At 44.0% G+C, this 9,940-nt stretch overlaps 1 long non-coding RNA gene across 1 annotated transcript; it reads right to left on the bottom strand.

Moving 5' to 3' along the window:
* Nucleotides 1–595: 595 nt before the first annotated feature.
* Nucleotides 596–5,134, bottom strand: LOC144340562 (uncharacterized). The gene is made up of 2 exons (XR_013416814.1): nt 4,825–5,134; nt 596–1,052 (listed from the first exon to the last, which is right to left on the bottom strand). It is a non-coding gene; the product is annotated as an uncharacterized LOC144340562 (long non-coding RNA).
* Between the last annotated feature and the right edge of the window lie 4,806 nt (nt 5,135–9,940).

Below are 9,940 nucleotides of genomic sequence, written 5' to 3'. Positions count from 1 at the left end.
AAAAAAAAAAAAAAAAAAAGAAAGAAAGAAAAAAAAGAAGGTACTTATAGGGCTGTTGTAAATATTAATGTACAATCAGTGATCTTTAAGTGCTTTGAAGAATTGTTCCATGTAATAACAAAGCATTTATCATTATATACAGAAAGAATGCTTATAAGGTGTGAGAGGTTTCTTTTTTTTTTTTCTTTTTTGAGACGGAGTCTTACTCTGTCACCTAGGCTGGAGTGCAGTGGTGTGATCTCGGCTCCCTGCAACCTTCTTCTCCTGGGTTCAAGCGATTCTCCTGCTTCAGCCTCCTGAGTAGCTGGGATTAGGTGCCCGTCACCATACCCAGCTCATTTTTGCATTTTTAGTAGAGAACAGGGTTTCACCCTGTTGGTCAGACTGATCTCGAACTCCTGACCTCAGGTGATCTGCCCACCTCGGCCTCCCAAAGTGCAGGGATTACAGGCTTGAGTCACTGTGCCCGGCCGAGAGATTTCTTCTGCAACAGTCCACTGAGGTCTGCAGTATTGTTACAATCGTATTGTCCAGTGACATTTGACACAGGCCACAACCTTCTGAGAAAACAGTTTCATTAAAAAGAGGAAATGACTTTCTTTTAATTTCCAACTTTTATTTCAAGTTCGGGGTACATATACAGGATGTGCAGGTTTGTTACACAGGTAAACAAACATGTGCCGTGGTGGTTTGCTGCACACATCATCCCATTGAGGAAATGACTTTCATGTGGGCATACACTTTGTGGTCATATCTGTTTGCTGTTGGGAATCAGGGTTTTTTGCTCATTCAAACTGGTAAACTTACTGAGGCTTGTTCTCTGCTTGGATGACAGGACAGCACGAAAGACAGCTTTAATTTTATTCACCTATGTTAGGGAAGACTTTCAACCTTTCTGCCGAGTTGTGGAGCTCTGGTTCAATCTTAGAGAAAGGCAGCATGGTGGAGTGGGGCTTGGAGCCAAGGTGACTTGAATTTCCCACAGGCTCCATCACCCATGAGCTGTGTGACCTCAGGCAAGTCAATGAACCACTCTGAGCCTGTTTCTTCAACTGTAAAACAGAGATAATAACATAGCATCTTGCAGGAGTTGTGTGAAGATGAAAGCTTTAGGTACATGAAGATACAACATACAGAAGAGTTTGGCACATAATAGGTCCTCATAAATGTCCAGGAGTGCACAGAATAGTTATGTATAAATATTTGTTTTTGAAATTAAAAAATCAGAAGATAAATTATGCTAATGCTAACCTGCCCACATTATGGATGATTAGTTTGGATTCAGGATCAGATTTGGAACATGTTTTGAAACATATGCAGGGCAGAGAAATTAACATTTGAGTGCCTGGAGAATCGTAAATTTTCTAATCCCTGACTTCTGGTATAAAATTTGCAATACAGTGTAAATTTTTGGTATGCTCCCTTTTCTTTTGAACTTACTTACTTTTAATGAACAAACAAACCCACAGCATCATCTACAGTATTGGTAATTACAGCTACTAGGAGATGGAACAATAAAAATGAATCAGGAACTCTAGTTAGCAGAGGGAAGCCTAAGTCCAGAAGCTGACATAGTGAAGCTTCTAAAGATGACATAGGTGACTGATGTTGCTGCAGTGTGATTAAATGTTTATTTAGTCTGAAGGAAGTGGACATCAGCCAAAAAGGAAGGATGGCATAGTTATCTCACCCATTTGCTAAATCAAAATTAAAGAAATTATCTAGGGCATTCAGCTATTCTCTTGAGAACATAACTATTTCTTAATTACCTAACTAGAAAACTCATGTGTCTCTGGAGAATTCTTAGGAAACATTACAGAGAGTTTATGTGAACTGCAGCCTCTGGTGGCAAATGCCCCAGAGTGATTCTCTCACTTGAAATGAGTTCTCAGGTTCTGATGCAGCCGATCATCCCCTGGCAGCTTTTCCCTCCTTCCTGTCCCTTTCTACTACCACTAATCTAAGCAACTTCCCAGTTAGCCCCTGCCCCCAGCCTCTCCAGAATTACCTTCATGAAGCACAGCTCTAATCACATCGGTCTGGCTCAGACACTTTTAGCGGCTCCCCATGCCCCACATGACAAAGTACAAACTCCTTCAAACGATATTTAAGGTCTTCCATGATCTGACCTCAAGGTACATTGAAACCTCATCTCATAGGTCTCCTTTATCACAGCCCTTATTCTTATCCTCATTACTAACCTCATGCATTCATTCAACAAACATTTTTAAAGTGCCACAAATCCGGCATCGTGATGGAGGATGAGCAAGACACAGCCTCTGCTCCAGGGAGCTCAGAGTCTGGTGATGGGTTGGACAAGCAAAAGAGTGTTACTGAATAAAGTGCTGTTATACTTATTTGCTGAACATGCAATGAATATTTAACAAGTACCTTTGATGTGCCAGTAACACACAAGCACACAGGGCAGGGGTGTCTAACTTTTCTTAGAGTCAGCGAAAGCTTAAAAGAGGAAGTGGCATTAACCGAATCTGGAGAGAATTTCAATCAGGGACAAAGTCCACATACGGGAAAAAAGGGCTTGAGGGAGCGAAGCACGCATGATCTTGCTGAATGGCTCTTGTGGCTACAGCATAGCTGTAACATCGTTTGAAGAAAACCTGTTTTCCTGATATCAATGCTGAGCGTGTCCCCTTGATATCCCTTTAACTCAATTCGTCCCTCAGGCTTGGAGGTCACTTACTCAGGGAAGTCTCTCTTGTTGGTTCAGACAATGTTAGTCCTCAGTTATTTATTCTAAGAATGTCTGGTACTTTTTCTTTCAAACACACATAATTATAAGTAAATAATTATCTAAGTAATTATTGAATGCCTATCTCTCCTCCCCTCATCAACCATCAAACTTTTAAGGACAGAGAGGGCAGAATCATGTCTGATCAGTTCACCTTACATGCACCGTGCCAGTTATACAGTAAATGACCTAAATATTTTTGAATGATGTATATTTGTGGCCGTTTTTCCTTTTTAGAGCTTCACCACATTACTTTTAGATATTGTACAAAACATTCCAGAATCTGGAATGTATTCTCTAGCTCCACGGGGGCTGTTCCTCACTTTGCCTGACGGCCAATAACATGCGCTGGACTCCTTTATTCCTGCCTCAACAGGAGTGTGTGCACACACAGACACACACACACACTCACGCACTCACATCCCTCTATTTATTTCTACATTTGCATCCAGAAGTAAATACGTATCAAGGGGATGTTGACCTGGTTAGAAAATCCTACTCTGGCAGAATCTTGAATATTTGCTACATAAATCCATCAGCGCAAGGGCAGACTTTATACTTAGAAACATTCAGAATTGCCATGGTTCCAAAACTTAAAAAGGCATGCAAAATTAAAAAAAAAATCAAAATGTCTTAAAATGCTAAATATAGAGAATAACTATGGATACCAAGCCCCTTGATAATCTTACAGATAGCTCATCTAGACTCATGGCTTCAAAATATTACTTATGTGTTTGTCTTAGGGTGGGTGACCCAGAAGCCGAGCCTGATTTGTGAGCACGTGATTTCTTAAGGAAATACTCCCCAGACTGGTGAGGGAGCGGGGATGCGAACAGAGGAGAGGAAGCCCAGCAAAGGAATACTCTCAGGCAGTCTTTGGAGAGGGTAGTTTTAGCCCAATCCTGGGCGTAAAGAAACCCTGGGGCTTAAGGTGTGCCCAGAGATTTTCAGAGACAAGAGAAGTAGCCTTCCACACACCTTCCGCTCTGCACCCTTTGCCTGTCTGTCACTGGTCAAGGATTGTCCTACAACAGGAGTTCCCAGGCCCTAGGCCATGAACCGGTACTGGTCTGTGGCCTGTTAGGAACTGAGCTGTACAGCAGGAGGTGAGTGGTAGGTGAGCAAGCAAGCAAAGCTTCATCTGTATTTACAGTCACTCCCTATTACCACTTGCATTACCACCTGAGCTCACCTCCTGACATATGACACAGGGGTCCGCAACCCCCCGACCAAGGACCAGTACCAGTCCGTGGCCTGTTAGGAACTGGGCTGCACACCAGAAGATGAGCGGCGGGTAAGAGAGTGAAGCTGAGCTGCACCTCCTGTCAGAGCAGCATTAGATTCTCACAGAAGCAGGAACCCTATTGTGAACTGCATATTCGAGGGATGTAGGTTGCACGCCCCTTATGCGAATCTAGTGCCTAATGATCTGTCACTGACTCCCATCACCCTCAGATGGGACCATCTAGTTGCAGGAAAACAAGCTCAGGGTTCCTGCTGATTCTACATTATGGGGAGTTGTATTATGATTTCATTATATATTTCAATGTAATAATAATAGAAATAAAGTGCACAATAAATGTAATGTGCTTAAATCATCTCAAAACCATCCCTCTGCACCACCCGGTCCATGGAAAAACTGTCTTCCATGAAACCGGTCCCCGGTGGCAAAAATGCTGGGAACCACTGTCTTAGAGAGAAGTACATTTGCAGGTATATCTTGTTCTCTAGTTGTGGGGGCCAAAGCAGCTCTAAAAGCCCAAGCCAAGGCTCCGAAGAGACACAGGTGCTGGGTGTTAGAATCAAAAGCATGAGTGGGGCTCTCAAAAAAGAAAACAAGTTACTTCAGGCAGTCCGGGTGGAGCAGCTGACTGTGTCCACTCCAGTCCTTACTGCTCTCAAAATTTCCTCCAGCTTGGACTTTTCACCTGAATTTCAGAGCCATGCATCCAACTGCCTACTTGACATCTGTGCTTGGATATCTGTGTCAGTTACTTATTGTCACAATAACGTTGTATAACACACAACCACAAAACCTTAGGTGCATATAATCACAAACTATTATATTTGCTTACAGTCTGTGGGCCAGCTGAGCAGTTCAGATTATTTGAACTGAGCTTGGAGAAGCTCGTTTCTGCATCTCTTGTCTGCTGTGGGTTTGCTGAGTGGCTTGACTAGTCTTCTTCGGGCTTTCTCAAATGTATGGGGCCTCAGCTGGGACAACTGAGCTGATTCCGCTCTGCTGCACATGTCTCATCCTCCAGCGGGATAGCCTAGGAGAGAGGGAGGGAGAAAGGAAGAAGAGAGAGAGAGAGAGAAATCGCGCGCGCGAGCGCCCTACTTTGCAAGGTAGGCAAGCAGCATTTACAGACAGAAAACAGAAGTGAGGTACCGAAACAGCTTGATTGGTTACGGCTCAGTAACCAATCAGCAGACACCATATTTGAACCTGGTCTGATCAGTTGGCCACCTGTGACCGACTGACGCTCAGCTGCTGTGATTGGCTGGGACTCAGCTATTTGTTACAAAAGTCTGCTCATAAGTTCTGCTTTCATTTAATTTAAATCTACGTTAGATTGCAGTTTGTTACATAGGGACTCAAAGTATGGAGGCAACCCCAGGTGGAATTTGGCTTCACTTAGCAAGGCTTACACCCAGAACTGGCCACTGTTCCTATCACCACATTCTATCACCAAAAGAGAGTCACTGGTTAGTTCAAACGGTGGAGAAATTACTTCACCTTTGACGGAGGAGCTTTAGAGTCCATTTCTGTAATCAGCCTACCAAATGTCTAACAGGCATCTGCTTTATTGGTGGCAGTTGAGCAGAGTTCCATTGTTAAAGACTTACAGGACACCAAATGACAGTGCTGACTGATCTACAGTTTACTACAGGAAAAGGATACGATATAGCAGCAGCATTGAAATAGGGGCGTGCATCACAACCAAGGGTTGTGCCACAGCAAGGGGTCTAGAAAGGCCAGGTGCAAGCTCCAGTTATCCTCCCTCTGTAAGGGCCGTGCTTGACATGCCCTCTCCCAGATCAGGAACAACTGATGTATGCACAGAACACCTCACAACCGGGGAGCCCCAAATGGAGTCTTATCTAGGGTCTCTGGTTTTTGTTTTGCTTTGGTTTGTTTTTTGAGACAGATTCTCGCTCCGTCGCCCACGCGGAGTGCAGTAGCGTGATCTCGGCTCACTACAAGCTCTGCCTCCCAGGTTCATGCCATTCTCCTGTGTCAGCCTCTCCAGTAGCTGGGACTACAGGCACCCGCCACCACGCCTGGCTAATTTTTTTTTTGAGACGGAGTCTCGCTCTGTCGCCCAGGCTGGAGTGCAGTGGCCGGATCTCGGCTCACTGCAAGCTCCCCCTCCCGGGTTCACGCCATTCTCCTGCCTCAGCCTCCCGAGTAGCTGGGACTACAGGCGCCCGCCACCTCGCCCGGGTAGTTTTTTGTATTTTTTAGTAGAGATGGGGTTTCACCGTGTTAGCCAGGATGGTCTCGATCTCCTGACCTCGTGATCCACCCGACTCGGCCTCCCAAAGTGCTGGGATTACAGGCTTGAGCCACCACGCCCGGCCTTTTTTTTTTTTTTTTTTTTTTTGAGGCAGAGTCTTACTTTGTTGCCCAGGCTGGAGTGCGGTGGCGCAAGCTCAGCTCACTACAAGCTCCGCCTCCTGGGTTCACGCCATTCTCCTGCCTCAGCCTCCCAAATAGCTGGGACTACAGGTGCCAACCACCATGACTGGCTAATTTTTTGTATTTTCAGTAGAGACAGGGTTTCACCGTGTTAGCCAGGATGGTCTCGATCTCCTGACCTCGTGACCCGCCCACCTCGGCCTCCCAAAGTGTTGGGATTACAGGCGTGAGCCACCACGCCCTGCCCCCCGCTAATTTTATTTTTGTATTTTTAGTAGAGACGGGTTTTCGCCATGTTAACCAGGATGGTCTCGATCTCCTGACCTCGAGATCCGTCCACCTTGGCCTCCCAAAGTGTTGGGATTACAGGCGTGAGCCACTGCACCTGGCCAGCAAAGATATTACTCTCTATCATGTTTGTGTATACATATACACCCACATATGAAAAGTAAAACATGAATGAAACAAACTGGTTAAGCATTCCTAAAACTTCTACACATTCCAAATCCAACTATTCAGAACCATTTTTTGACATTGACTCACAATGTCTATGTTTTAAAATCAAGAATGTTCTTGAAACAGTGCTCCACTCTTGTCTCTGGAATTCTTCCCCAGGTTCCCGACACGATTTAGCACTTTTGGATGAACAAACACAGGCAATGACAGCTACATCGTGATGGCTGCCTGGTCTCAGTGACTGTAACAGGCACCTGATTTCAACAATGTCAAAATATAAAAAAAAAATTTGCATCTGAGAGTCAGTGACACAATGAGATACCCATTTCCAAAGGTCTTAATGATTTTTTTTTAAAACCAATTCTAATTTGTTTCTCTTTCTACTGCAGTAGAATAGGTCAATTTTATTAACCACAGCAATCACATGCAGCACGTGCAGTCAAAGAAAGCCTTTCACTAAAGTGTATCCTCATTATTTGCACAATGATAATCATAAGTCATTAAAGTGAATTGCAGGAGTCATAAAATTATTAAAGGTTGGTAATTATTTAGATACATCCAATTGAAGAAAAATAGTCCTTTAAACTTTGATTATAGTCAGTCTTTTATATAACTGTTTGGAAGACATTTTGGCATAGTATTTACATGTAACCTACACACAGCCTCTTGCATACTTTAAGTCATATCTAGTTACTTGTAATGCCAACTACAACGTAATGCTATGTTAATAGTTGTTATATGGTATTTTTAAAAATTTGGATTATTTTTTATTGTTGTGGTATTTTTTTCAGAATATTTTCAATCTACTGTTGGTTGAGTCTTTGGATGTGAAACTCCTAAAGAGGTGGGACTGGCTGTAACTTTAATCCAAAAGAAACATTTAGGTTGCGACTGGGCACGGTGGCTCACGCCTGTAATCCCAGCACTTTGGGAGGCTGAGGTGGGCAGATCACCTGAGGTCAGGAGTTTGACCTGGTCAACATGGTGAAACCCGCCTCTACTAAAAATAGAAGAATTAGCTGGGTGTGGTGGCAGGCACCTGTAATCCCAGCTACTTAGGAGGCTAAGGCATGAGAATTGCTTGAACCCAGGAAGCGGAGATTGCAGTGAGCCGAGATCGCGCCATTGCACTCCAGCCTCAGGGACAGAGTGAGACTTTGTCGCAAAAAAAAAAAAAAAAAAAAAAGGGGGGGGGGGCACCGGGCGCGGTGGCTCACGCCTGTAACCCCAGCACTTTGGGAGGCCGAGGCGGGTGGATCATGAGGTCAGGAGATCGAGACCATCCTGGCTAACATGGTGAAACCCCGTCTCTACTAAAAATACAAAAAATTAGCCGGGCATGGTGGCGGGCGCCTGTAGTTCCAGTTACTCAGGAGGCTGAGGCAGGATAATGGTGTGAACCTGGGAGGCGGAGCTTGCAGTGAGCCGAGATTGTACCACTGCACTCCAGCCTGGGCGACAGAGCCAGACTCCGTCTCAAAAAAAAAAAAAGTTATTTAGATTGCAATATCTTTTTATTATCTCGTTAGCAACTGGTTATTAAAGTGACTAGTTATCAAATATATTTTAAATATTAAACATTTTTTTATTGAGGTAAAGTTCACAGAACAGAAACTTCTTAATTTAAGAGTAAATAAACCCGTCTCTACAAAAAATAAACAAATTAGCTGGGTGTAGTGGCACATACCTGTAGTCCCAGCTACTTGGGAGGCTGAAGTGGGAGAGGGGCTTGAGCCTGGAAGGTCAAGGTTGCAGTGAGCCAAGATGGCACCATGGCACTCCATCCTGGGCAACAGAATGAGATCCTGCCTCAAAACAACAACAACAAAAAGAGTGTATAATTCACAATATTGTACAACCATCACTTCCATATAGTTCTAACACATCTTCATTGCCCCAAAAGGGAACCCTTACCCTTTAGGCAGTCTGTTCCCCTTCCCCCTGCTCTCAGTCCTTGGCAACCACTAATCTTTGTCTCTATAGACTTTTTAGTTCATGTAAGTGAAATCATACAATATGTGACCATTTGTGTCTGGCTTCTTTTACTGAGCATGTTTTCAAGTTTCATCCACCTCATAGCACATATCAGTACTTCATTCTTGTTTATGGCTCAGTAATATTCCACTGTATGAACATACCACAATTTCTTTAAGCACTTACCAGTTGATGGACATACGGGTTGTTTCCATTTTTGGCTATTGTAAATAGTGCTGCTGTGAGCACTGGTGTACTGTATCAGCTTTTGTTTGAATACCTCTTTTTCAGTTCTTTTAGGAATATACCTAGGAGCGGAGTTGCTGAGTCATATGGTAATTCTATATTTAACTTTTTTTTTTTTTTTTTAGACAGAGTCTCACTCTGTCCCCCAGGCTGGAGTGCAGTGGTGAGATCTCGGCTCACTGCAAGCTCTGCTCCCGGGTTCATGCCATTCTCCTGCCTCAGTCTCCCGAGCAGCTGGGACTACAGGCGCCCACCACCACGCCTGGCTAATTTTTTGTATTTTTTTTAGTAGAGACAGGGTTTCACCATGTTAGCCAGGATGGTCTAGATCTCCCGACCTCGTGATCCACCCACCTTGGCCTTCCAAAGTGCTGGGATTACAGGCGTGAGCCACTGCAACCGGCCCTAAATTTAACTTTTTAAGGAACTGCCAAAGTGATTTCCACAGAGGTTGCATCATTTCATATTCCCACTAACAATGCACCAGGGTTTCAATTTCTCTATGTCCTCACCAAACATCATTAAATATATTATTGCAAACAGTTTTTCTGGAACTGTAATACAGAATTTATGAAAATCTAAATTTACAGAACTGTTTGGAGGGCATTTTGGCACACGGCTTGGCATTTTTAAGTTGTTAACAGTGCGAAGTATTTGGTGCTTCCCTGTACTCAGAGCTCCTGGTTATTCTGGGAGCCACCTGGCACTTGACCTCACAGTTAGTTTTAAGGTTCTGTTCCCTTGCTCACTCCGTGGTGTAGAACATTCCCATTTCTCATGGGCCTTTATTTCTGGATTTTCTTTCTGCATCGCACAAAGCCTTCCTCTGTACCCCCCACCCAGTAACTCCTCCCAACCCCCCAGTCTCATTA

Source organism: Macaca mulatta, chromosome 4 (genome assembly GCF_049350105.2).
Source record: "Macaca mulatta isolate MMU2019108-1 chromosome 4, T2T-MMU8v2.0, whole genome shotgun sequence".
Classification (NCBI taxonomy): Eukaryota; Metazoa; Chordata; class Mammalia; order Primates; family Cercopithecidae; genus Macaca; species Macaca mulatta.
This window is presented reverse-complemented; position numbering and strand designations above follow the sequence as displayed.